The sequence below is a fragment of the Chiloscyllium punctatum genome, chromosome 41, assembly GCF_047496795.1.
Source record: "Chiloscyllium punctatum isolate Juve2018m chromosome 41, sChiPun1.3, whole genome shotgun sequence".
NCBI classification, from domain to species: domain Eukaryota; kingdom Metazoa; phylum Chordata; class Chondrichthyes; order Orectolobiformes; family Hemiscylliidae; genus Chiloscyllium; species Chiloscyllium punctatum.
The window spans coordinates 53,233,880-53,260,256 of NC_092779.1; the positions used below are offsets into that span (position 1 = coordinate 53,233,880).

General features: G+C 42.0%; 1 long non-coding RNA gene across 1 annotated transcript in view; it reads right to left on the reverse strand.

The window, feature by feature from the left end:
• The window catches only part of LOC140465073 (uncharacterized), a 129,810-nt gene that overhangs the window by 52,314 nt on the left and 51,119 nt on the right, over positions 1–26,377 (reverse strand). Inside the window, exon 2 of the long non-coding RNA XR_011955089.1 lies at positions 9,253–9,378. This is a non-coding gene — a long non-coding RNA (uncharacterized lncRNA). The remainder of the gene's footprint in view (positions 1–9,252; positions 9,379–26,377) is intronic.

The following is a 26,377-nucleotide window of genomic DNA, read 5'->3' on the forward strand; positions in this document are numbered from 1 at the left end:
ATACTGGGCAAAAAGAATATAAAATTTCGCCCAAGGTGCAAAGACAACATGAAACATTTTGAAAGTGAATTTGCAGGCAGTAATGTTCCCATGCATCTAATGACCCAGTCTTTCTAGTAGTATAGACAAGGGTGGTAGGGGTGGAGGGGGGGGGCGGGGGGGGAGCTGGGGGTTCTGTTCGCGTGATACCATGGACATATTATGAACAAAGACATGAATTTTGATATTGAAGGCATACCAAGAGGCACCCTTTGCATGTGAGGACAGTGGTGTTTGGTAAACTGGACCTAGGGTAAGTTCAAATGCAGGCAGCAGATTTTTGGATGAACTCAACTTTGTGTGGAGTCAAAAACCAGAAGGAATTGGAATAGGAGATGTGAAAAAGGCTCAATGTATTTGGTCATGTATTTTCCCAAATCTTTACAAGAAACTATCGACAAAACAGAGCAGAAATAAAATGGAGCCACCATACAGACCAACGTCCCAGAATATTCTGCAACTTTTCTCAAATATGTTTGACACAGCCAGTCAACGGGCACGGTAAATGTGTGTTAGAAACCGTTGTTTTTCATCTCCAATTACAACCTAACCAAAATAATCGCGTGTCAAACCAATTGTGTGAAAGCTACTTTAGTTCTGACTGAGGTAATTTTTAACTCAAAGTTCAGAAATAGCTATCAGTATGCCATGCTTACATGAATATACTTGAACAGAAGAAAAAGCATAAACTAAGTTAAATCAATTTATTTACTACAACCCCCAGAGATTACTAAACTGTATTCGGTGGAAATTTTATAGTTAGGTCTTATGGTTTTTAAAATGCAGTACATTAAACATGATGCATTTTCACTAAACTTCATGCAATGTTTTCAGAAGATTCTAAAGTCCTTACGAATGTGCAGGATTAGGCCTTTGGCCTCTTGCCTCTGCTCCACCATTCAATAAGACCATGATCAATCTTGCTACATTTTCAAATCCACATTTCTGCCTATATTTAATATCCCTTGACTCTCTTGTATTTAAAGTCTGACAACCTCTGCCTCAGATATATTCAGTGCACATCTAGAACATTATATGCAGTTCTGGAATCCACATGATAGGAGGGATGTGAATGCAGTGGACATGACACAGAGGAGATTGACCAGGATGTTGTATGGGCTGGAGAATTTCAGTTATGAAGAGAGATTGGAGAAACTGGAGTTGTTTTCCTTGACACAGAGGAGACTAAGTGGAAACATGATTGAGATGTATAAAGTTATGAGGGCAAAGATAAGGCAAATAGGAAGAAACTGTTACCGCTTGATGGAGGGAATAATGACCAAGGGCATAGATTTAAGTTAAGAGGCAGGAGGTTTAGAGGAGATGTGAGGAGTATTTTTTCCACTCAGAGGGTGGTGGGAATCTGGAACTCATTGCTTCTAAGGATGGTAGAACCAGAAACCCTCATAACATTTAAGCAACACGTAGATGTATACTTGCAATGCCAAAGTTGGAAAAGTGCTAGAAAATGGGATTAGAATAATTAGTAGTTTGTTTTTGATAGGCACAGACTCGATAGGCTGAATGGCATTTTCTGCATTTTAGATCAATATGACTTGCTGACACTTCCTCCACTGCTCTCTGGAGAACAGACTTCTCAGAGTCATAATCCTCTGAGAGAAAATAAGTCTCCATCTGAAATAGAATACCCCTTATTTTTAAACCATACGTCTAGTCTTGTTTACAAGAAGAAACACCCTTTCATGTTAGGCTTCAATAAGCTATCTCAATAAGGATGCCTTGTTGTCTGCTAAACTGCACTGGATACAAGACTATGGATTTGTATACAACTGCTCTGCCCAGGACTGTAAAAACTATAAAAAAAGTAATGAACACAGCCCAGTCCATCATGCAAGCCAACCTTCCATCCACTGACTCCATCTACTCTATTCAGTGCCTCAAAAATGAAGCCAAAATAATCAAAGACTTCTCCTACCTCTCCTACAATCTCTGAAACCTTCTTTCAGGCAGAAGATACAAAAGTTTAAACAAATGTACCAACAGATTTGAGAACAGCTTCTTCCCCACTGTTATTTGATGAATCTCTTGAATTTCAAAGTTATTGCTGACCTTGCTTTTTGTGTACCGTCTCAGCAGCCAAAACAATGTACTCCTCACTCTCTTCTATTATTCTTATGCACGTTGTATGGTATGATCTGTCTGTATGCATGCAAACCAGAACTTTTCACTGTATCTAGGTACACGTGACAATAATAAGTAAAGTCAAATCAAATGACCAACCTATTATCCTCCTGTTTTAAGAGCTGGGGACATGAAGGAGCTAAGAACTGTCATGATAGCCCATGACCATCAGCAACGACAAGTTAAAGCAGCAGCACACTAGACTATGGCTTTGTAAGTGCAAGTTATTAACTTGTCTGGTAATCAAACTGTTCGAGATTGTCAGGTAAATTTGCAATTGGTAAGTCAGTATTAAATAACAAAATACTAGATTGCGACAGGGTGAATTTTTCTAAACAATGAAGGGAGTGACGCAAACTTGAAAAGCGCAGGAAAATAATAAGGTCAGTTTTGAAGCAGGAAAGATGTGATGTTCATTGGGAAACTAGGAGAAAAAAAATTACAGAAATGCACTTGCTAAATGGTGAGGATCTGACTTGTGAGCTGTCAGTTCAGCGGCGTGGGCAATGAATTGGCTCCAAATTGGGCTGTAGAAGCTGCAGGACATCAAGATAACCTTGGATGTTGTTCCCACGTAAAAGCAAAAGAAGCACATAAAATGAAAAAGCTTGAATGACAGCCAAAAGTAGCACAGGGCAAAGCAAAATCAACAAAAGAAAAACAGCTGCAGTGTAACATAAACGCCACACAGAGTACCTCAATTGTCTTGCTACCAATAATCTCCCCCACACATCAATAACGTTTACACTAGACAAGGGCCATCACTAAGGTCCCTTCAAAAATCCTGACATGCTCATACTGGGCCAAAAGAACATACGATTTAGCCCGAGGTACAAAGACAAGATGAAACATGTCTTGAAGGTGAACTTGCAGGCAGTAGTGTTCCCATGCATCTAATGACCTAGTCTTTCTAGCAGTAGAGACCATGGGGAGTCTGTTCACATGATACCATGGACATATTATGACCAAAGATGTAAACTTTGATATTGAAGGCATACCAGAGACACTCTTCGGCTATAAGGATAGCGGTGCTTGGTAAACTGGACTTAGTGTAAGTTCAAATGCAGGCAGTAGATTTTTGGATGAACTCAACTTTATGCAGAGCCAAAGGCCAGAAGGAATTGGAATGGGAGACACAAAAGTGGCTTAATGTACTCAGTCATGTATTTTCCCAAATTCTCCACCATGAAGTGAAAAACCACAGTCACCATAAGTGTAGGCTTGTTAAACAATGGATGGAGCTATGCTTTTTACACTTGGCAATTGCAGAAGTAGATAAGCAAGCAGCGGAAATAAAGGTAGTCATTGGAAGTGAAGGATAGCTTGGAATCAACAATTCAGGCCTGTCTGAGCAGCATCAGAGAGATCCTGCTGAGCTAATGTTGGAGGATCAACTTTGTAAAAATGAATATTAGAATTCAGCATCCAGAGATAGTGACTGTTGGTCAGATCAACAGCTACAAGGATCAATTGATCAGGTTGTCTTTGGATGCTGTGATATGGGTAAAGACAGATTTCTCAGCGAATGGATAATGGAGCTGATTATTGATCCAATGTTCATCAAAGCTTTCCAAAAAGATCTCTTGGAGAAAAAGAAATGACATGACATCAGTACATTGATAGAAAATGGCAGAAAATATGAAGGCATTGTAGTCAGACAAGAACATCTGCAAGCATTAGGTGCCATTACAAGCACTGGTGAGGTAACTAGTACACAGAAACCAGACATGTTGTGTGGTAAGTGCTGTCTGCTGTAAAAGTGGCCTGCGTTTCAAGATCTTTATGAGTTATGTGGTGCAAAAGGACACTGGGCTCATCTCAACAAGAACTCAGCTTCCAAAGGTGCAACCAGAGACTACAATAGACACAATCAAACAAATGTGGAATGCAGAATGTTGGCAGCAACAACAGTGTGCTCAAACCATGAACATCAATATGAGATTCACAGCGTGACAGACCAAGATTGAGAGTTAAAGTGCAAAAACCTTCAACCAGAAGGTTTTCATATTGTGAGTGTGATACATTGTGTGGACAAAGATGAACAGTGGTGCATGACTGCTCTAGTAATCTAGTCTCAGTCTAATGTTTTGAGAGATTTAAATTTCAATCCTGCCATGGTAGATAGTGAAGTTCCAATTCATTAAAAAAATCTGGAATTAAAAGCTAGTTCAACGGCAACCATATAACCATTACTGATTGCAGTAAATACTCATCAGATTCACAAATATCCCATTGGAAAGGAGATCTGCCATCCAAACCTGGCCTAGCTGCCATGTGATTCCAGAGCTACAGCAATGTAGTTGATTCTTAACTAACCTCTGAAATGGTCCTCAGAAGCCAAGCCATGGACAATAAGTGCTGCCTCAGCCTCCAAAAGCCATACTCCATGAATACATTTTACACAAAGTTAGAAAGTTGTACCTCTATTACCAACATGAAACCAAAGATAATTTGGCATCCGATGCTCAAATCCAATATTATCGTGGGAGCGAGCGTGAACATTCCACCTTTCAGAATTGTGAAGGATATCTACCTGAACTATTGGAACTCAATGATACAATCTACAACAACAAATCTGATTACATATAATGATCAGCTATCCTTTGCATGACATTGATGATAAAGTTCAATTCTGGCAGGTCTGAATGGAAACCACACGTAGTTTGCATGGTATACATGATTAAATCTATAATAGCAGGCCCAACAGAATGCACAGAATAACACATTGCAACTGTTCACAAAATCATTAAGGTACCATCAAAACAGAACAGGCTAGGAAAAATTTTTATATGTCCAAAACGTGCAACAAACAAACTCAGACCGATTTGACACCACAGGAAACTTCAAAGGTACCCTTCCTGGAAAGTGTAGCGTTCACCTACAAGAGAAGCTTAAATGCAAGTGGACCACTGCACTTAATTGCACGTGGACTACTTTGAACACAACGGTATTGCCCATTGTCCACCAGCACATTGACTGGTGCAATGTTGTTTCCAGTGCATTAAAGAAAGATGGCACATATAGGATGTATTTGGCCCAAAATATCTAAACTTTTCTCTAAACAGCTGTACAAAATTCTAACTGTAAAAGAATTGAATCTAAAATTCACAGGAGCTAAGTTGTTTTCCAAACTGGATGCGAAACACAGCTATTAGTCAGCTCATTTGGCAAAAGAATCTAAAGAAATCATTATGTTCAGAACATCATTTCGAAAGTATGCTCTCTTGAGCTTACCTTTCGATCTATCTGTGTGTTACAGGAGGTGATGGATAGAAAAAAAGCAAGTGTTCCTAAAGAGGTATGTGTTACTTGATATTGCAGTGATGGGTAAAACCATAGAAGAGCACCAGTGAAATCTGCACTCACTGGTGACTGCAACTTGTTGTGATGGATTTGTCTTCAGCAGTAACAAGAGCCAGGTAAATTAGATCAGCTTTATTGGCTCTATTCCTCCCAATCCAGGTGAAGTTGAAGAGGTACAACATGCTTACTCCCTAAAACAAAGACCCATTGAAATGTCTCAGATTTTAAGCTTCTTACCACCATACACCATTTCTGACAAAGCATCATCATAAAGAGTGGCCATAAGAAAGTGCAAGATACTTTCAAATGCTGTTGGCCATACAGAGATATACAAGGTATCCCAAGAGCCATATTTTAAAGGGAAGTAAGTGTTTAAATGTGAAATTATTGACCAGGACATATTTTCACAGCTACACGAGGGCTGTATAGCACGGAGCAAACAAAACACCTGGCACAAGATACAGTAAATCGGCCAGGGAGCAACAATGACTTTGTCAAGAATATGAGGGTTTGTGAGGCATACCAGAGTCACCAAACACAGCAGCGCAAAGAACATCTACACTCTCACAAAGTTCTGTCCGTTTAGAATTAGATTAGATTCCCTACAGTGTGGAAACAGACCCTTCGGCCCAACAAGTCCACACTGACCCGCAGAAGAGTAACCCACTCAGACTCATTTCCCTACATTTATTCCTGACTAATGCACCTAACACAAGGGGCAATTTAGCATGGCCAATTCACCTGAGGTGCACATCTGTTTTTGGAATGTGGGAGGAAACCCGAGCACCTGGAGAACACCCACGCAGACACAAGGAGAATGTGCAAACTCCAAGCAGAAAGACACCCAAGGCTGGAATTGAACCTAGATCCCTGGCACTGTGAGGCAGCAGTGCTAACCACTGAGCTACCGTGCCACCCACTGTTTAATGATTGGAAAATCATGACAGCTTTATTCACTATACAGGACGAAGGTTTTTTCCTAGTCATTGGCTCCGATTGTCAGACAATGGACAGTGGCTCAGTGGTTAGCACTGCTTCCTCACAGTGCCAGAGACCTGGGTTCAATTCCAGCCTTGGACTACTGTCTGTGTTTGCACATTCTCCCCGTGTTTGTGAGGGTTTCCTCCCACAATCCAAAGATATGCAGGTCAGGTGAATTGGCAAATTGGCCATGCTAAATTGTCCATTGTGTTCAGGGATATACAGGTTAGGTGCGTTAGTTAGGGGTAAATGTAGGGTAAGGCGATGTGTCTGTTTCTCTTCAGCGGGTCAGTGTGTCATCTGTAAACTTACAATATAGAAGACATGGTTATTAAGTTTGCAAAGGGTGGACTTGATCCCTGGTACTGTAAGGCAGCAGTGCTAACCACTGAGTCACCATGATGTCCAAAAAAGGAATGTGGGGCAACATTTTTACACAGAGAGTGGTTATTGTATGGAATGAACTGCCAGAAGAAGGGGGTCAATGCATATACAGTTGCACTGTTTAATAGACATTTGGATAAGTACATGAATAGGAAAGGTTTGGAGGGATATGGGTTGGTGAAACATAGTTTAGTTTCGGAACATGGTCGGTGTGGACTAGTTGGATCGACAAGTCTGTTTCCATGTTGCATGACTCTATGGCTATACAACGGTACAGTCTTCTAACTGTGCAGAGAAAACACACAGGGATACACTTGGATAATGAAGGTATGAAATGCTATTTTAAGATCCTGAACCAGATCACTAAAGTAAAATTACAATCAGCTATATGGACCAATACTTATTTTTTGAAGTTGACCAAGTGTAAGATTCCAGGTTCATGATAATAAAATTTACTGTACAAAGTTAGAACAATAATTCAAACCACTATATATACAATTTATATTCTAACATTCAATTAAAATTAACCTCAGGTTAATCTGTGTAATGGACAAACTGCAGTCAAACACCCCATGGTGCACATCAATTAGAAAATGAAGTTAATTCAGGTCTCTTGGTTTGTCCACACACCCCAGATATTAGTAACATTGTGGGTCATCAAATTACATTAAAACTTTACAAGGTATTCCAACTCTTCTTGTTCAAAGACATAGCTTTTGGCCTTCCTCAAAAATCACTTATGGACACCCTCAACGACTGCACACGTTCTAAAAGCTTTCCTTCCTTCCTGGGTCAACATGCCCCTGGATTACAGAGACTGCATGCCAGTACATACACACAGGAACAATCACAGACAGCTGGATTCTCCGAGGGCAGTACTGGCCTGGGTTTCTTTTGCTGAGCTCAGGTCTGGCTGAGCTGTATGAGCTAACTGTACTTGTGGGCCCTTCAACCCCCACTCACAGCTGCAGTGGTATTAACGTTGAGAAAGGATTTTGCAGCATAACAATTCTGAGTGTGTAATTTTGTCGGAAGTTTTCCTCCTGCACTCATCAGGACATTTGTAAGAATACCAATGTAATTGGGAACATTTTTATGCTGTAAGAGAAGTGTGCTGGTTGTTTGATTGTGGATTCTGTTTGATGGAAGGATTGCCATGGAGAACGCACCAATTAAATGACGACTGATAGTTAACTGTCAAGATTTGTTTAAATGTAGACAGGCAGATTGACTGTAATTCTTAGCCCAGACAATTTCAGATTGTCAGCTAGGTTCACGATGTGGTGACTTCATGTACTAAAAGTGACATACATTACTACCCAGGGTCCTGTTCATTGTAGATAAGGAATAAACATAATACACATATTGCCTTCAAATTAGCAGAATTTCAATTCACATTGGAATTAATCTGCTGTATGGACAGAAGTGATGAGTTGTAAGTGTGTGGATGCAAAAGAAACAAAAAAATTCAGTCACCTTCTCTTACTGCAGTTCTCTGAATCTCAAATCTAGCTCTGCCTTTGCAGCATTGTATTCTGCCCACTTTTTCTACATTCCATTCAGTTCCATGTGTGACAGTCACAAACTTAATCTCTCAACATCCCCACATAGTGAGCAGGATAATACATGTCTTGTCTTCAAATTGCACCGTGGCAGTTGTGTTTACAAATTGCTGGGAGTTAATCAAAATCAAGCTGGCCAACAGCTAATAATAATAGGCTCCTGTGTTTCAACATTGTTTTTAACAGCAAAGTGTTTTAACCCACTTCATTATCTATTACTGGTGGAGAGCAGGGAAATGCAAATTTCATGCTGGAATAGGAGACCTGGGGATAATTAAAGTGCAGTAGTTAGTGTTCACCTTTTACTCTGTAATTAGTTTCTCTGACCTCAACCACAGCATGCAAACTGTGTTGCTGTTCAAACCCATATATAAAGCTGTTCTTCATGGAGCAGATTATACAAAGAGTGTGGTTGACAACTGAAGAGCTAATTACTTGCCCAAATGGCTTTCTCACTTGAAATGTGACATTACCCTGAACAGTAAGCACCTATGTAGTGTCATTTATATTTCCATGCTAAATAAAAAGGCCAAGTGTGTGAACGGGGAGGTGGTAGAGTGGGCTTGGTGTTAATCATATTTGGTTAACTTACCTGCTGCAATCCAAGTCTCAGAAAGCATTCCCATTTTCCCTCTCCTTTAGTAAAAGGACAGTCTTGCTTCTCTAAGCATCTTTCAGATTCTCAGTACATCCCCAGTGCATTGTCGCCAACTAAATAAAGTTTTTGAAGGGTGTCAAATAATGTAAGAAACACAGCAGCTAACTTTTGTCCAGTGAGAACGCTCACATAGCTGTGTGATGTTGACCAGATAATCGCTATTTATGGATATTTTCTACCAACCTGTTTAGAGATTTTATTAATCTTTTTGGAGTGGGTGGGGCTTGAACCTGGGTCTTTTGTTCAGAGGTAGGGATGTTGCCATGGAGTCACTCGATCATAGCATCAGTGCCAGGCAAGAAGAATCTTCTGCAAGAGAGAATCCAATCATTGTACTTTGGCATTCAATGATATTACTATTGCTAAATCCCTATCCATCAACATCTTGGGGGTCACCATTGACCAGAGACTGAACTAAACACGTATAAATACTGAGGCTACAAAACCAGGTTAGAGGCTCGGAATTATGCAGTGTGCAACTTCTGACGTTCAATTTTCCCAGATGGAAGCAGCTTCAGAAATGCTTAAGAAGCTTACACCATCCAGGACAATGCAGTCTGCTTAATGCACACACCATATAACAAGTTCAGTATTCGCTCCTTTCATCACCAATCCACAGTAGGAGCAGGGTGTAACATTAATGGAATGTGCTGCAACAACTCTCCAAAGCTGCTTAATAGCTCTTCCCAAATCTACGACCTCTACCATCTAACAGCAGAAGATACATGGGAACGATACAATCTACAAGGTCCCACCCAAGTTACCCATCACTCTGAGTTGGAACTATGTCATTGTTTCTTCACTATTACTTGGTCAACACCATGGAACTAAAGGCCCATCAGCATTGTGCTGTATTGTGTCGTCGTATAAGAACACAGCTCATTCCCACCTTCCCAGAGCGTGTGAGGGATGGACAGTAAATACTGTCCCACCCATATCCCATCAGTGAGTTCTTAAAAATCATCAGCTATTCTTTGTATTTTCCCTTTCAATAGAATGAATTGTTGTCAATTTAGCCTCCTTGACAGCCATTTTATAATGAAAAGGTCGCATAGGGAACAGTGTAGTGAAATCGGTGTAGTAGCTTTAATCTCTTTTATTAGCTCTCCTTCCTGCAATTCAGAAAAAGAGAACGATTTGTCTTGATTATTTCTCAAAAATGTCACCCATTGCTTCATGCTCAGTAATTCTGATTTGCAGTAGTTATAGTCTATAGATAGTGACACCCATTTTGAACACAGTAAGAATCCACTGGAGCAAATTCGCTCGACCTCTATTGACAACTGAATCAAAATCTGATTCAATAGTACTGTCCTTACAGCTTTTATTTCCCTTCTGATTTCTGCTTCATATCTTCTGGAGATACTGACACACTGCAACACCATTTGCGTAGCTTTGTCTAATAGCCCAAGTTGTATATAGTCCAGATGGTTTTGTTACATGTCCTCTGCCTCCACCCACACCTCATCAGCACAAAGAGACATTCTCCCCTCACATTCTATACTAGTATAACTAATAAATGTATTCAAAGAAGAAACAAAATACACAATCTTTTAAAGATCCTTTTTGCCCGGATTTGTTGTAGCAGTGCCAAGGAGATAAATTTTATCAGGAGGCTCCTGGACAACTTGAATTGTTGAGCGCCACACTTGTGTGACTATTTTCATATGTTTGCCTTGCTGTTGGAACTATTTGGTTGTATGGCACATTAGAGCTAAACTCAATCCTGTCAATGCTGGTGGTGAGCTGTCTTCTTAAACTACCGCAGTCCATGTCATGTAGTTACAGTGTTGGTCGGAGAGAGTGTTGAAAAGTGTGGTCCTGGAAAAGCGCAGCAGGCTGGCAGCATCCAAGGATGATTCTCCTGCTCCTCGGATGCTGCCTAGCCTGCTGCGCTTTTCCAGCACCACACTTTTCAACTGTGGTCTCCAGCATCTGCAGTCCTCACTTCCTCCTGGTTGGAGAGAGGCACAGTATGTTGCCCAAGCAATAGTAAAGGAAGAATGACATAGCTCACAGATGACGGATACATGAAAAATTATAATGATGACTCTAGGGAGACAACATCAATGTTTTCCACTTCCTATGACCATGTTTCCATAACAAGTTTCAATGAGAATATCTGAAATGCAAGATCAACTCTAATCAAACTCCAGATTAGATTGGGAGGGACATTTTCAGATCTATTCATCGGTTTAACTGGTATTAATTAGGATTTCCAGCACAGAATTTTCTTGGGCAAGGAACATTTAATCCAGAATATAGTTAGCGTTGTTACCTCTTGTTAAATCCAAAAGAGAACATTAGGAGAGGATAGACAAAATAGCAGGGAAGTTTGTGAGATAATTTCTTATCTTTGCTAATCTACTGCTGAAAATTCATTTGTCTTTATTACTGAATGCATCTACCATTAATTCATGCAAGACAATAGGGAGAAGCCTTTTCTGTTTAATATAAGACATCAAGACTTAGAAATAGGTTGATGCCTTGCCAATTTTACAGGCATCAATTGGATGCCAAATTGTCCAAAAGAAGAAGATAAGAATTAGAGATTGGGTTAGACCGTTCAGTATTTTGAGGCTGCCTGATCACTTGAATGTTTATGACTGACCTTCTACCTTTGTTCTACTTCTTGCACTATCCAAATATCCATTAAATCCCTTCACATCCAGACATCTTTCCATGTGTATCATGAATCTACAAGAGGAAAAAGCATCCACTCTCTTTGGGACAGAGAGTTCCAAAGATACATAACCCTTTGGGTGAAGAGATTTGTCCTCATTTCAGTTCTCAATGGATGATCCCTTATTTTGAGCTAATGAACCTTAGTTCAAGTCTCTCTAAGAGATATCTTTTCCAGCATGTACCATATCAACCCCATTTAAAATTTTGTGTTTCAATGACATAACTTCTCAGTCTTTTAAAATCCAGAGAACACAATCACAGTTCACTCAATCTTTCCTAGGATAGGACAGCATGGTGGCTCAGTGGTTACTGCAGCTGCCTCACAGCTTCTGGGTTCGATTCCAGCCTTGGGTGACTCTCTGTATGGAGTCCTCCTTGTGTCTGCGTGGGTTTCCTCTGGATGTCCTGGTTTCCTCTCACAGTCCAAAGATGTGCAGGTAAGGTGAATTGGCCATGGGAAATTGTCCATAATGTCCAGGGATGTGTAGGTTAGGTAGAGTAATATTGGGAAATGCAGGGTTTCATAGATAGGGGATGGGTCTGGGTGGGATGCTTTTTAGAGGGTTGGTGTGGACTTGATGGGCAAAATGGCCTGCTTCCACACTGTAGGGATTCTCGCAAATGTTTCATCCCAGAAATCAGCCTGGTAAAGTGTTATAGCAACTCCCCCGCTTCCCCCACCCCCCCCAACACCCGTCCCCAACCCCCGCCCCCAACCCCATCCCACCAAAGATATCATTAATTGGAAGTAGCTGAGGTTCAAATATTGAACTTTGCGCCAGAGTCCATACGGGAAGGGTGCCATCCACAGCATTGGTGAACCATAAATGTGGACATTTTAAGAGCTGAGCACATTGCGCTACTGCACTCTCAGTTGGGGAGGTGTAAGTAAAGCATCCTTATCTGACTGCTTCCAGATCAGTCCATATGTGAGTGTTTCTCTCAGCCTAGCCAGTATAGCACATATTGACAGTGAGCAGAAAAGAATGGAATTCTTACTGAGATCTAACTTTAGTCATTAGTGACTGGAGAATAATGTGATATTGTAATACCCAAAGTTCATTTTGAGGTTGCTTGGTTTTATCAAAAGATTGCAGTTTGGGCACATGTTGCATTCACAAGCAGCTTGGTAAGTCAGCACGATACCTAACTGAAAAAAAGGATATGGCACAAAAGGCAAATGTGGGGACAATGAGGGAATTCAATGCTAACAAACAGCATTGTAATAATTAAGAACAAAGGCTTTGATTGTAAAATAGGAAATGTGGGTAAAGTAAATGCTTTCTTCATAAGGGTGAGCCAGACACCTTTGATAATAGTAACAGTGTCGCTTGAAGAACCTCAGCACTATGAAATTACTCAAGTTGTGGGCTCCTGTTACAGCACGACATAAAATGAAATTATACTGAGAGTCACATTGCATAAAAGGGAATAAATGTCAAATGAGTAGATTACATGCTTGAGTTAAAGAAAGTGTCTTGCTGCCAAATGGAGAGAGCCACAGCATTTACGATTCACGTATACTCAACAACAAGAGCAAATTTACTCACATGTTGAGGAAGAGGTTTCAGCCATCACAAATAAACAGCAAGAAATACATAGTGTTTATCAACTACCAAATCCTTGCAGTCACATTTAGTTCATGCTGAGTATGAGGTAATCATTGATCTTGTCAGCCTAACAGCACAGTATTAAATATTGTTAAGTCAGTGGATCAATCTAACGTGAATATTCATTTATGATTTCCCATGAAGACCATTTCATTCTTAACTACTAAAATCGTTGTGAATTACTATACAATTGGAAATGACATGCTAGTGTCTGTCAAAAAAATTGGTAACGAAAACTTGCAAGTATGCAAGGCTCATTACTAGCTTACCTAAACTGGCTCATGATGAGAAGCTGCAAGAGAATTTCACATATGGAAATAAACTGAGTGTAGATCATTGGTTGTTTCCTTTGAGGTTTCAGAGTTATTATTCCACAAAGGATTAGTGTGGAATTGTTGGAAGAGCTACATTAAGGAATACATATGAAATTGGTAGCAAGAATCTATTTTTAATCTCGAGAGCTACACAGAGATATTGTTGAATTGGTGGATCAGATGGAATTTGGGTTATATGAGAGTCATCATGCTCCCCTTTAATTAGATTCCCTCCTTCAGCAAATGATGCCCATGTTTCTGTTGGAGTCTTTCCCTAATCATCATGAGATCATGAATGTACATATTCACCTGACAACAGCTCCAGTCACAAATCTTATTGTCACCTCAATGGTTTGTCACCATGATGTTCTCATCAACACTGAGTTCTCAAAGTTTCATGTTGCTTTGTATCTCATCATCCTTTTGGTTTGCTTTACTCTTCATTTGCTGCTACTGTTAGGCTGAAACCAACTAAACACCAGCCTAGGAGCATGTCTAAACACTAACGCATAACAAAAACAACATGATAAAAACTGAAAGAACCGCGGATGCTGTAAATCAAAGTTCTGAGGAAGGGTCACCTGACCCGAATCGTTAACTGTGATTTCTCTCCACAGCTGCTACCAGATCTGCTGAGCTCTTTCAGCAATTTCTGTTTCTGTTAAGGAAAATAACTTGCTGCAGACTGAGGTTATTCTGTAAAAGCACTGAAAATCACTGAGCCTGTATCAAAGAGAAACATGGGAATCATTAAGATTTCACCTAGCAAGTATTTTTGCAATGATGTCTTCATGATCTGTACAACTTGTTCTTCAGCACCATTTAATATTGGATGATTTGATGGAGCTGTCATGAGATAATGAGACTGGGAGGAAGAGACCATTCTGATGTGACACCATGACAACTGGGACTAATATATTGCTGTTAGGGAGATTATGGACAGTCCGGTCCTTTAACGGGCTATCTAGAAAGTTCAAAAAATGAAAACATCAGAAACTGGGCTAGGAAATGAGTTGTGCCTTTCCGGCATGTTTGATGTATTTCATTATATTACCCACCTACTTGAATATAATGGGAATCCTTAGGCCCTGTGGTAATTCTTGCATTTGGAAGGTAGGAGACTAGGAGTGGGCTGAGCTGGGGTATGAAAGGGACTCAAATATTCCTGCTCCACCCTAATCCACATTTGAGTACTTTTTTTTAACACAACTTCACATTTTCATGGTGGCCTCCAGTTTGAGGCACGACAGATTTGTTGGCTATTGAATTAGCTAGCAGCTCTTCGATACAGGACTTCCAGTCACTGGGAGGCAGAAATCCTACCTCCAGTCTGTGAACAGCCAATTGATCATTAAATAACAACAGGGCAACATTTCATACCTTGGACAGGCTCCTCCAACGATTTTTACCTGGGGACAGGACAGTGACAGGGAACATCGTAAAATCCAACCCATTCAGGTGGTTAACGGAAAACATTTTTTTGTTAAGATGGAAATTACTTTGTTAATATTGGTCAGGAGTTAGGGTTGCAGGCTTCATTTTCTGCCAGAAGATGTTAGGCTAAGACTATGGGAGCTTCTTCACATTGTGAATGCAATACCAGCTGCAGGACAGTGTGGGTGTCAAACACTCACTGGGGAAGGCTCAATTGCAATTGTGAGAGAACTCCAAAACTGAAAGGAAAGGAATCCTACATGTCAAAATCTTAACGAGAGTTGTGGAGGGGGCTGTAGAACTTTGTACAGCAACCCACAATCATCCTGGACATTGTTTCTCGGGAGTACTGTAGCACTTTACCTTTGTAGTCCTTCTATTCTCACCTTTAACAGTCCAATATTGTTGTCCTTGTTAGGCCACTGGGTGACATTGACAACTGCCATGCTGCCACTTTGTGGATTCTGCACAGGTCTCTGCTGTGAGTCTCCCCTGTCACCAAGGAGCTAACCCTGCAGTCAATGAAGGGGAGTAAACACTTTGGCATCGAGAGACCTCCCCGGGTAATGTGTACTCACATGAAGGGTTTGTTTCTGGTGCAGATCAGCTGCACATTTAAGGAGTCAGACTCTTTTAAGTTAATGTTAATGAATGTTGATGGCTGGTCCCATGGTGCTCTCAGCGCTACATGTGTGCAATCAATTTCCCTTTGCATTTGTGGAAATTCTGCACTGGCAGCAAATCCCACCACTCGGGTGTCTGCTTCTCTTGGTCTCTTGTGAATCTAGCACACTTATTTCCTCTGCAGAACAGGGAATTGGTACCACCCCTGATGGATATATGATTGACTGACCATGATATTCCACACATGGCCCCACCGTCACAATTATATAAAATATATACTATCCACATTCGAATCCCAATAACTATGACTTCTATGGATTGAAACAATTTTAAACAGGAGCCAAACTATTGACTTAAAGTGCCCTTAGCCATCACCCAACCTACCGAGGTTAGGGAGGTTTCATGAAATCAACATAATAATTAGACAGTCAATTGCACTCCCCATTCGCTCTACCCACTCAAAACACCCCTCGTCCGACTTCAAAGGTCTCATTTTCAAAGTAACCACATTATCAAGAAGTAATTCATAAAATGGTGTTTGTCACATTCCAGAACCTCTTCACCTTACCCCTTTGTCACTCACTAACTTCGACACCATCACCTTTGGCCCATTGAACGTATCTAGAGTCATAGAGTCATAAAGATGTACAGCACAGAAACAGACCCTTTGGTCCAACCCGTCCACACCGACCAGATATCCCAACCTAATTTAGTCCCACTTGCCAGCACCCAACCCATATCCCTCCAAACCCTTCCTATTCTTATACCCATCCAGATATTTTTTAAATGTTCCAATGTACTAGCTTCCTCTGGCAGCTCATTTCATACATTTACCACCCTCTTCTTGAAAACTTTGCCCTTAGATCTCTTTCATATTTTTTCCCCTCTCACCCTGAACCTATGCCCTCGAGCTCTTGTCTCCCCCCACCCCAGAGAAAAGATTTTGTCTATTTATCCTATCCATGCCCCTCATGGTTTTATAAACCTCTATAAGGTCACCCCTCAGTCTCCGATGCTCCAGGGAAAACAGCCCCAGCCTGTTCAGCCTCTCCATATAGATCAAATCCTCCAACTGTGGTAACATCCTTGTCAATCTTTTCTGAACCCTTTCAAGTTTCACAACATCCTTCCAATAGGAAGGAGACTAGAATTGCACACAATATTCCAAAAGTGGACAAACCAATGTCCTGTACAGCTACAACATGACCTCCCAACTCCTGTACTCAATACTCTGACCAATAAAGGAAACCATACCAAACATCTTCTTCACTATCCTATCCACCTGTGACTCCACTTTCAAGGAGCTATGAACCTGCACTCCAAGGTCTCTTTGTTCAGCAACACTCCCTAGGACTTTACCATTAAGTGTATATGTCCTGCTAAGATTTGCTTTCCCAAAATGCAATCTTGCCCCCTTAGCCCTTGACCCAATAATCATTACCCACTACATACTTCCTCTTCTGTCTGATTCAACACTGATGACAGTCCCCATGCTCACCCTTAACCTGATCCTTCCCTTTATCTGTGCCACTGACTGTGTTTGATTCTGTGACACCTCAGATGCCCGAGTAATAAGATCATTCGATACTCAGCCATGGCTGAGGAATAATACCTCAGGAATACCATCCTGCATCCCACTTCCCCATAGCTCAGTCTGACTGTTCCATCCACTGGATAGTATCTGCAATTTAGCCCTCAGGACTCTACTGTGGACAGCATGACCTTTCCCTTTAGGATAACCTGTCAAAAATCATTGCTGCCCAGACAGCTCCTCTTCCACCCAGTCAGAGGACTACCACACTCATGATGCCAGGCCCTTCCCTCCTCGCATGGTCCGACACCCTTGTCTTTCCAACTTACCTTGTGCCCCTCTCTCTCTGCCTCGTTCAGCCACCCTCCTTCCAGAATTCTTCACTCCCTACCTCAAAAAGACCCTCTCTCCTTCTCTCTCAATCTTTCTCTCTGTGCCTCTCTCTCTCTCTCACACTTCCCCTTCCAACATTGTAAAATGTAAGAGCCCAAAACATCACAATGGATATTATTATGCTACTCGTTAATTTGGGCTATAACATCTCATTTTAAAGACAAGACCTCCAATCATGTAGCACTCTCTCATTGAGTCACATTTTGATGTGTGTACGTCTTTTTTGGTTATGTTATAAATTAACTTTTACAAAGTGGGTCAACCAATTTTCTTTTCCACTGATTTTAACTAAAATTGGTCAGTGACAAGCAAGACTTTGTTACCCAAAGCAAATGTCAACACTAGCAGGGTCAGATTCTGGTGTAACCCTTGTTTATGCTAACTCCATTCATGCCCGTACTTGACTCAATGTGTCAGAGGGGAAAAAAATGTTGCTGCAAGTCTTGCTGAGACCTGCAGCTCCTGGCGAAATGCCAGCCGGGCTTAGCAGGCCATAAACTAGGGTTAATTCAGGGTCAAAGTGACAACAACAGCAACTCTGGGCCTCACGCTTACAACAGATGTCAGATTCCTAAAGTATATACTGTCCCGTTAAAATGCTCGTCATGCTGATGAATTACTTCACCAAGAATATCAGTGCACAAAACAGCAAGTGATGAAGCCTCACAAGACTGACTATCATGTGCAATGTGCAGACTATCACAGTTTTAATGAATCTTGTGGTACAGTGGTAGTATCCCTCTCTCTGGCCCAGCAAACACAAGATCAAGTCTGACTTGTTCCAGAAATGTCTCATAACAAATCTGAACAGTTTGATTTAAAAAATACAGAGCATCATCACTTTATTCATTGTAAAAATTCAGAAAGATTAATTTACTGTTTTACTAATAGACCAAATTGAGGTGAGCTGCTGTTTTTTTTAGGTTAGATTCTCTACAGTGTGGAAACAGGCCCTTCGGCCCAAACAGTCCACACTGACCCTCTGAAGAGTAACCCAACCGGTCCTACTTCCCTCTGACTAATGCACCTAACACTATGGGCAATTTAGCATGGCCAATTCACCTGACCTACGCATCTGAGGAAACCAGAGCACCTGGAGGAAACCCACACAGACACGGGGAGAATGTGCAAACTCCACACAGACAGTTGCTCAAGGCTGGAATTGAACCTGAACATCTGGCACTGTGAGGCAGCAGTGCTAACCACTGAGCCACTATGCCGCCCTAAATTTTATGTTTATTGGTGAGAATTAATTAACTACTGTCATGCAAATTCAAGATGTTTTTTCTCTTCTGACATATATTCCTTTGGAATTATACATCTTTCGAAAAATCAGGATATTCTATAATTTTCTGTTATGAATTTGTTACTATATTTTTAAATAATAAGGGATTTTGATTAATATCATAAAAAGGACAATATTTGATCAAGCAATAGTTCTGTATCTCTCCTGATAGATCCGCAGCCTTAATCCTCTTTGACCTTGACTCTCTTTGGTCCTCATTCAGTCCTAGCAAAGCACAAATTTATATGAAGCGCCTACCTTGTTCATCAAGTTGGGTTGGGTCTACAACAGGTCTACCTTATTGTCTGTATGGTTCTCAAGTGAAAACAAAAAATGCCAGAAATCACAACGGGTCAGACTGTATCCATGAATACAGAATAAGTTATAGTTTTGAGTCTGGATGACTCCTTATCAGAGCTGAATGTGAAGTATGGAGGGGGTGGAGTGCTGGCTAGAAAAAGGGTATTGATAGTGTAGATTAAGTGATCGGGATGTGAGACTGGCAGAAAGAGGATGCGTCTAACTGCCAAGCTCCAAAGGACAGACAGGAGTGGGGGAGGGGAGAGAAGACATGGTGTCAGAGAGTGTGACAAGTAAAGCATAAAGGAAAGGGAAGAAATGGGGGTGGGTTTATAATCTGGAGGTGTTGAACTCAATCTTAGCTGCCGAAAGTTCTCAAGTGCCTTGCTTCACCTTCCTACACCAAATGTCCTTTGTTCCTTGTTTACGGTATCACAACTCAGCAGGTCTGGCAACATCTGTGGAGAGAAATCAGAATTAATGCTTTGGGTCGAGTGACCCTTCCTCAGAATTTCCCAGTTCTGAGGAAGGGTCATTTGACCCAAAACGTTAACTCTCTCCACAGATGCTGCCAGACCTGCTGAGCTTTTCCAGCAATTTCTAGTTTTGTCTCTGATTTACGGCATCTGTAATTCTTTCAATTTTTCTTACAGAATCACCGAATTGTTATGGTGCAGGAGGAGACCATTTGGCACGCTGTACAGTGTTTATTACCTACTGTCAATCCCCTACCTTTTCTCTGTATCCATGCACACTATGTCTCTCCAATTAAGCTTCAAAGGCCCTCTTTAACACATCAATTGAACCTGCCTCTGCCATATTTCCAGACAGTGCATTCCATACCTGAGCTACTTGCTGTGTGAAAATGTTTTGCTCAAATCACCCTCACTTTTTTTTGCATAGCACTTTGAATATATGAGCAGGAATAGCTTTTCCATATATTCTCCATCCATACTGATCATGATTTTGAAGACCTCTATCAAATTTCCTCTCAGAATTCTCCTTGCCAAGAAAAGTCTTCCCAACTTCTCCAATCCATCCTCTGAACTGAAGTTTCTCATTCTTGGAACATTCTTGTCAGTTAGTTCTGCACTCTCTCCAATGCATTCATATTGTTCCTCAAATGTGATGCCTACAACTGTCCATAATATTCCAGCTGAGGTCTAACAAGTATCTTACACAAGTTCAACATCACCTCTATGTCCTTATTAATTAAGCCAAGAACATGGTATGCTTTATTAACCATTCTCTCCACCTGTCATACCACCTGCAATGATCTGTGCACATTTGTAACATGTCCATCTGCTACTACACCTGCTTTAGAATTATACCCTCTATTTTATATTGTCTTTCAATGTTTTTCTGACCAAAGTGTATACCTCACACTTTTCTGCATTGAACCTCATCTGCCACCTATCTACTTGTCAATATCTATTAATTAAAGCCAATGTGTTGTCATCCTGTGTGATATACTTCAGGTTTGGAATCACCAACTGCATGCTACCATTCTTATTTACCTATGCAAGTTTGGCAGTAGTGAACTTTGCCCTCAGGTTAAACTGCCACCAACTGTCTCTCTCTCTCTCTCTCTCTCTCTCTCTCCCTCTCTCACTACCAGTGAGAGAGTACCCTTATGGTCTGATAAGACTACCTTAATTGTTAAAACATTTTGTGACACCCTGCAGTAATGAAAGGTGTTATACAAATGTGTGTCTTTATTTTGCTAATCAGTTTTCTGCAAACGAACCTTACGCTTAGCCATTTCAGGTTGTGTACCTGCATATTCGTTGATGACAGAATTCACATGGTTTTGCTTTACTGGTGATCTTTGTTTCATGGGACTAACCTTCAAGTTGCAACTCACACTCCTGCCAAGTAGCCCTTTTCACTGATGGCAGAGGCTCTGCAACATCAATCCAATCTTGAACCAGGCAATAATCCGGAACAAAATAAGTTGGCTCAATTTTACATGGGGCTTTGTTTTAATAGGGAGGTCACATGAGTTGCCTTCAGAATTACCCTAGAACCTCATTGGGAGATGCTGGTGTTACGTGTCACTGGGATTGCAACAGTGGAAATCAAGCCCTGCTGTTCCTGGAATCATCACTAAAGTTAAATACTTTATAAAAGTACTCAAAACTCTTCAATTTACCTGTCTTTAAACCCCAGGTTGAAAGCCAGCACATAGGAGGTACCTGCATGCAACAGGAATTATGACTGATGTGAAATAAATAGATTCTAGCTACAAGTAAACAATTATGAATTGTCAATATATAATTCTACTAAATAAAACTCTAACTCCCTTTTGGGTAATCCAAGATGGAGGACGGGAACAATTTCTGGCTGTAAGAGATGCTCCTTTTTTTGAGGTATTTTAGGTGTTGGAGGTGATTTCCTCGAATTCCAGGAGCAGCAATTACTGTTTTTTTATGCTGTTGCATTGTTTTGGAACTTTGGGGGAAAAAAAGTCAAAACAACAGCAGTTTAAAAGGGAGAAGGGCAGACAAAGGAAGCACATGGTGAGGTCAGTGCAGGAGAGACAGAGAGACAAAACCTGCACTGTTACCACCTTTACTGTTTGAATTCGTGTATCACTGGACATCGGCGTGCATCTGGGAAAATCAACGAACAGTGAAATTCACAACTAATCTTGGAGGAACTGTTGGGTGAAGTTCACAGCACAGAATCAGATAAGTTAATTGTTGTTTTAAGTCTGTCCAAGAGAAAGGCTGCAGTAGTGGGTACAGTGGATTCTTTCTTGATTATATGTTTTTGGAGATAAGTCTCTTGATTAAACTTAAAATATAAGCCATAGCTATTAATTTAACTTGGGGCAGTGTTTGTAGAGGAATAAGACAGTGTTATTTTCTGGGTCTGTAGATTGTGAAGGAACAAAAATGGCCTTTGCAGTGACATGTATTTCTTGTCAGATGTGGGAGTTTAAAGAGAGTTTAAGAGTTACTGCGGATTATATCTGCCATAAATGCTGTTGGATGCAAATTTTATCGGATCGATAGGATCAGTTGGAGAGACAAATAGAAGCGATGAGAATTTGCAAGAGCTACAGTATGTGATGGATGGCAGCTATAGGAAGGGGGGAAAGTCTCAGATACAGTCACATAGATGGGTTAACTCCAGGAAGGGTAAGAGAGGTAGGCAGCTAGAGCAGGAGTCTTTTGTGGATATATCCATTTCAAACAGGTATGCTGTTTTGGAAAATGTAGGGGGTGATGGATTCTCAGGGGAACGTAGCAGGAGGTCATTGTTCACATTGGAACCAACGACATTGGAAGGGAAAAGGTTGAGACTCTGTAGGGAGATTACAGAGAGTTAGGTCGAATTTTAAAGAAGAGGTCCTCAAGGGTAGTAATATCTGGATTACTCCCAGTGCTACGAGCCAGTGAGAGGAGGAATATGAGGATAGAGCAGATGAATGCATGGCTGAGGAGCTGGTGTATGGGAGAAAGATTCACACTTTTGGATCACTGGAATCTCTTTTGGGGTAGAAGTGACCTATACGAGAAGGACAGATTGCATCTAAATTGGAAGGGGACTATTATACTGGCAGGAAAATTTGCTAGAACTGCTTGGGAGGATTTAAACCAGTAAGGTGGGGGGGTGGGACCCAAGGAGATAGTGAGGAAAGAGATCGAACTGAGACGGGTACAGCTGAGAACAGAAGTGAGTCAAACAAGCAGGGACAAGGTAGGACTAATAAATTAAACTGCATTTATTTCAATGCAAGGGGCCTAACAGGGAAGGCAGATGAATTCAGGGCATGGTTAGGAACATGGGACTGGGATATCATAGCAATTACAGAAACATGGCTCAGGGATGGGCAGGACTGGCAGCTTAATGTTCCAGGATACAAATACTACAGGAAGGATAGAAAGGGAGGCAAGAGAGGAGGGGGAGTGGCATTTTTAATAAGGGATAGCATTACAGCTGTGCTGAGGGAGGATATTCCTGGAAATACATCCAGGGAAGTTATTTGGGTGGAACTGAGAAATAAGAAAGGGATGATCACCTTATTGGGATTGTATTATAGACCCCCCAATAATCAGAGGGAAATTGAGAAACAAACTTGTAAGGAGATCTCAGCTATCTGTCAGAATAATAGGGTGGTTATGGTAGGGGATTTTAACTTTCCAAACATCAACTCGGACTGCCATAATGTTAAAGGTTTAGATGGAGAGGAATTTCTTAAGTGTGTACAAGACAATTTTCTGATTCAGTATATGGATGTACCTACTAAAGGAGGTGCGAAACTTGGGGCTGAAAATGTGTTGCTGGAAAAGCGCAGCAGGTCAGGCAGCATCCAAGGAGCAGGAGAATCGACGTTTCAGGCATGAGCCCTTCTTCAGGAATGAGGAAAGTGTGTCCAGCAGGCTAAGATAAAAGATAGGGAGGAGGGACTTGGGGGAGGGGTGTTGGAAATGCGATAGGTGGAAGGAGGTTAAGGTGAGGGTGATAGGCCGGAGTGGGGATGGGGACAGAGAGGTCAGGAAGAAGATTGCAGGTTAGGAAGGTGGTGCTGAGTTTGAGGGTTGGGACTGAGATAAGGTGGGGGGAGGGGAAATGAGGAAACTGGAGAAATCTGAGTTCATCCCTTGTGGTTGGAGCGTTCCTAGGCGGAAGATGAGGCGCTCTTCCTCCAGCCGTCATGTCACTATGGTCTGGCGATGGAGGAGTCCAAGGACCTGCATATCCTTGGTGGAGTGGGAGGGGGAGTTGAAGTGTTGAGCCACGGGGTAGTTGTGTTGGTTGGTCCGGGTGTCCCAGAGATGTTCTCTGAAATGTTCAGCAAGTAGGCGGCCTGTCTCCCCAATATAGAGGAGGCCACATCGGGTGCAGCGGATGCAGTAAATGATGTGTGTGGAGGTGCAGGTGAATTTGTGGCAGATATGGAAGGATCCCTTGGGGCCTTGGAGGGAAGTGAGGGGGGAGGTGTGGGCACAAGTTTTGCATTTCTTGCAGTTGCAGGGGAGTGGAGGTTGGGTTGGTGGGGGGGTGTGGACCAGACAAGGGAGGCACGGAGAGAGTGGTCTTTTCGGAATGCTGATAGGGGAGGGGAGGGAAATATATCCCTGGCAGTGGGGTCCATTTGGAGGTGGCGGAAATGACGACGGATGATACGATGCATATGGAGGTTGGTGGGGTGGTAGGTGAGGACCAGTGGGGTTCTGTCCTGGTGGCGATTGGAGGGGCGTGGCTCAAGGGCAGAGGAGCGGGAAGTGGAGGAGATGTGGTGGAGGGCATCGTCGATCACATCTGAGGGGAAATTGCAGTCTTTGAAGAAGGAGGCCATCTGGGTTGTTCGGTATTGGAACTGGTCCTCCTGGGAGCAGATGTAGCAGAGACAAAGGAATTGGGAATATGGGATGGCGTTTTTACAGGGGGTAGGGTGGGAGGAGGTGTAGTCTAGGTAGCTGTGGGAGTCGGTCGGTTTATAGTAAATGTCTGTGTTGATTCAGTCGTCCGAGATAGAAATGGAGAGGTCTAGGAAGGGGAGGGAAGAGTCTGAGATGGTCCAGGTGAATTTGAGGTCGGGGTGGAAGGTGTTGGTAAAGTGGATGAACTGTTCAACCTCCTCGTGGGAGCACGAGGCAGCACCGATACAGTCATCAATGTAGCGGAGGAAAAGGTGGGGAGTGGTGCCAGTGTAGCTGTGGAAGATGGACTGTTCCACATATCCTACGAAGAGGCAGGCATAGCTGGGGCCCATGCGGGTGCCCATGGCTACTCCTTTGGTTTGGAGGAAGTGGGAGGATTGGAAAGAGAAGTTGTTCAGAGTGAGGACCAGTTCAGTCAGTCGAAGGAGGGTGTCAGTGGAAGGGTCCTGGTTGGTACGGTGGGAAAGGAAGAAGCGGAGGGCTTTGAAACATTCGTGATGGGGGATGGAGGTGTACAGGGACATGACTACACCTCCTCCCACCCTGCACCCTGTAAAAACACCATCCCATATTCCCAATTGAGGGTTTGGTTAAGAAAAATAAGGAAGCATAAGTCAGGTACAGACAGGATAGATCGAGTGAATCCTTAGAAGAGTATGAAGGAAGTAGGAGTATACTTAAGAGGGAAATCAGGAGGGCAAAACGGGGACATGAGATAGCTTTGGCAAATAGAATTATTTGCCAAAGGGTTTTTACAAATATATTAAGGACATAAGGGTAACTAGGGAGAGAATAGGGCCCCTCAAAGATCAGCAAGGTGGCCTTTGTGTGGAGCCACAGAAAATGGGGGAGATACTAAATGAATATTTTGCATCAGTATTAACTGTGGAAAAGGATATGGAAGATATAGACTGTAGGGAAATAGATGGTGACATCTTGCAAAATGTCCAGATTACAGAGGAGGAAGTTCTGGATGTCTTGAAACGGTTAAAGGTGGATAAATCCCCAGGACCTGATCAGGTGTACCCGAGAACTCTGTGGGAAGCTAGAGAAGTGATTGCTGGGCCTCGTGCTGAGATATTTGTATCATCGATAGTCACAGGTGAGGTGCCGGAAGACTGGAGTTTGGCAAATGTGGTGCCACTGTTTAAGAAGGGTGGTAAGGACAAGCCAGGGAACTATAGACCAGTGAGCCTGACCTCGGTGGTGGGCAAGTTGTTGGAGGGAATCCTGAGGGACAGGATGTACATGTATTTGGAAAGGCAACGACTGATTAGGGATAGTCAACATGGCTTTGTGCGTGGGAAATCATGTCTCACAAACTTGATTGAGTTTTTTGAAGACGTAACAAAGAAGATTGATGGGGCCAGAGCAGTAGATGTGATCTATATGGACTTCAGTAAGGCGTTCGACAAGGTTCCCCATGGGAGACTGATTAGCAAGGTTAGATCTCATGGAATACAAAGAGAACTAGCCATTTGGATACAGAACTAGCTCAAAGGTAGAAGACAGAGGGTGGTGGTGGAGGGCTGTTTTTCAGACTGGAGGCCTGTGACCAGTGGAGTGCCCCAAGGGTCAGTGCTGGGTCCTCTACTTTTTGTCATTTACATAAATGATTTGGATGCGAGCACAAGAGGTACAGTTAGTAAGTTTGCAGATGACACCAAAATTGGAGGTGTAGTGGACAGTGAAGAGGGTTACCTCAGATTACAACAGGATCTTGATCAGATGGGCCAATG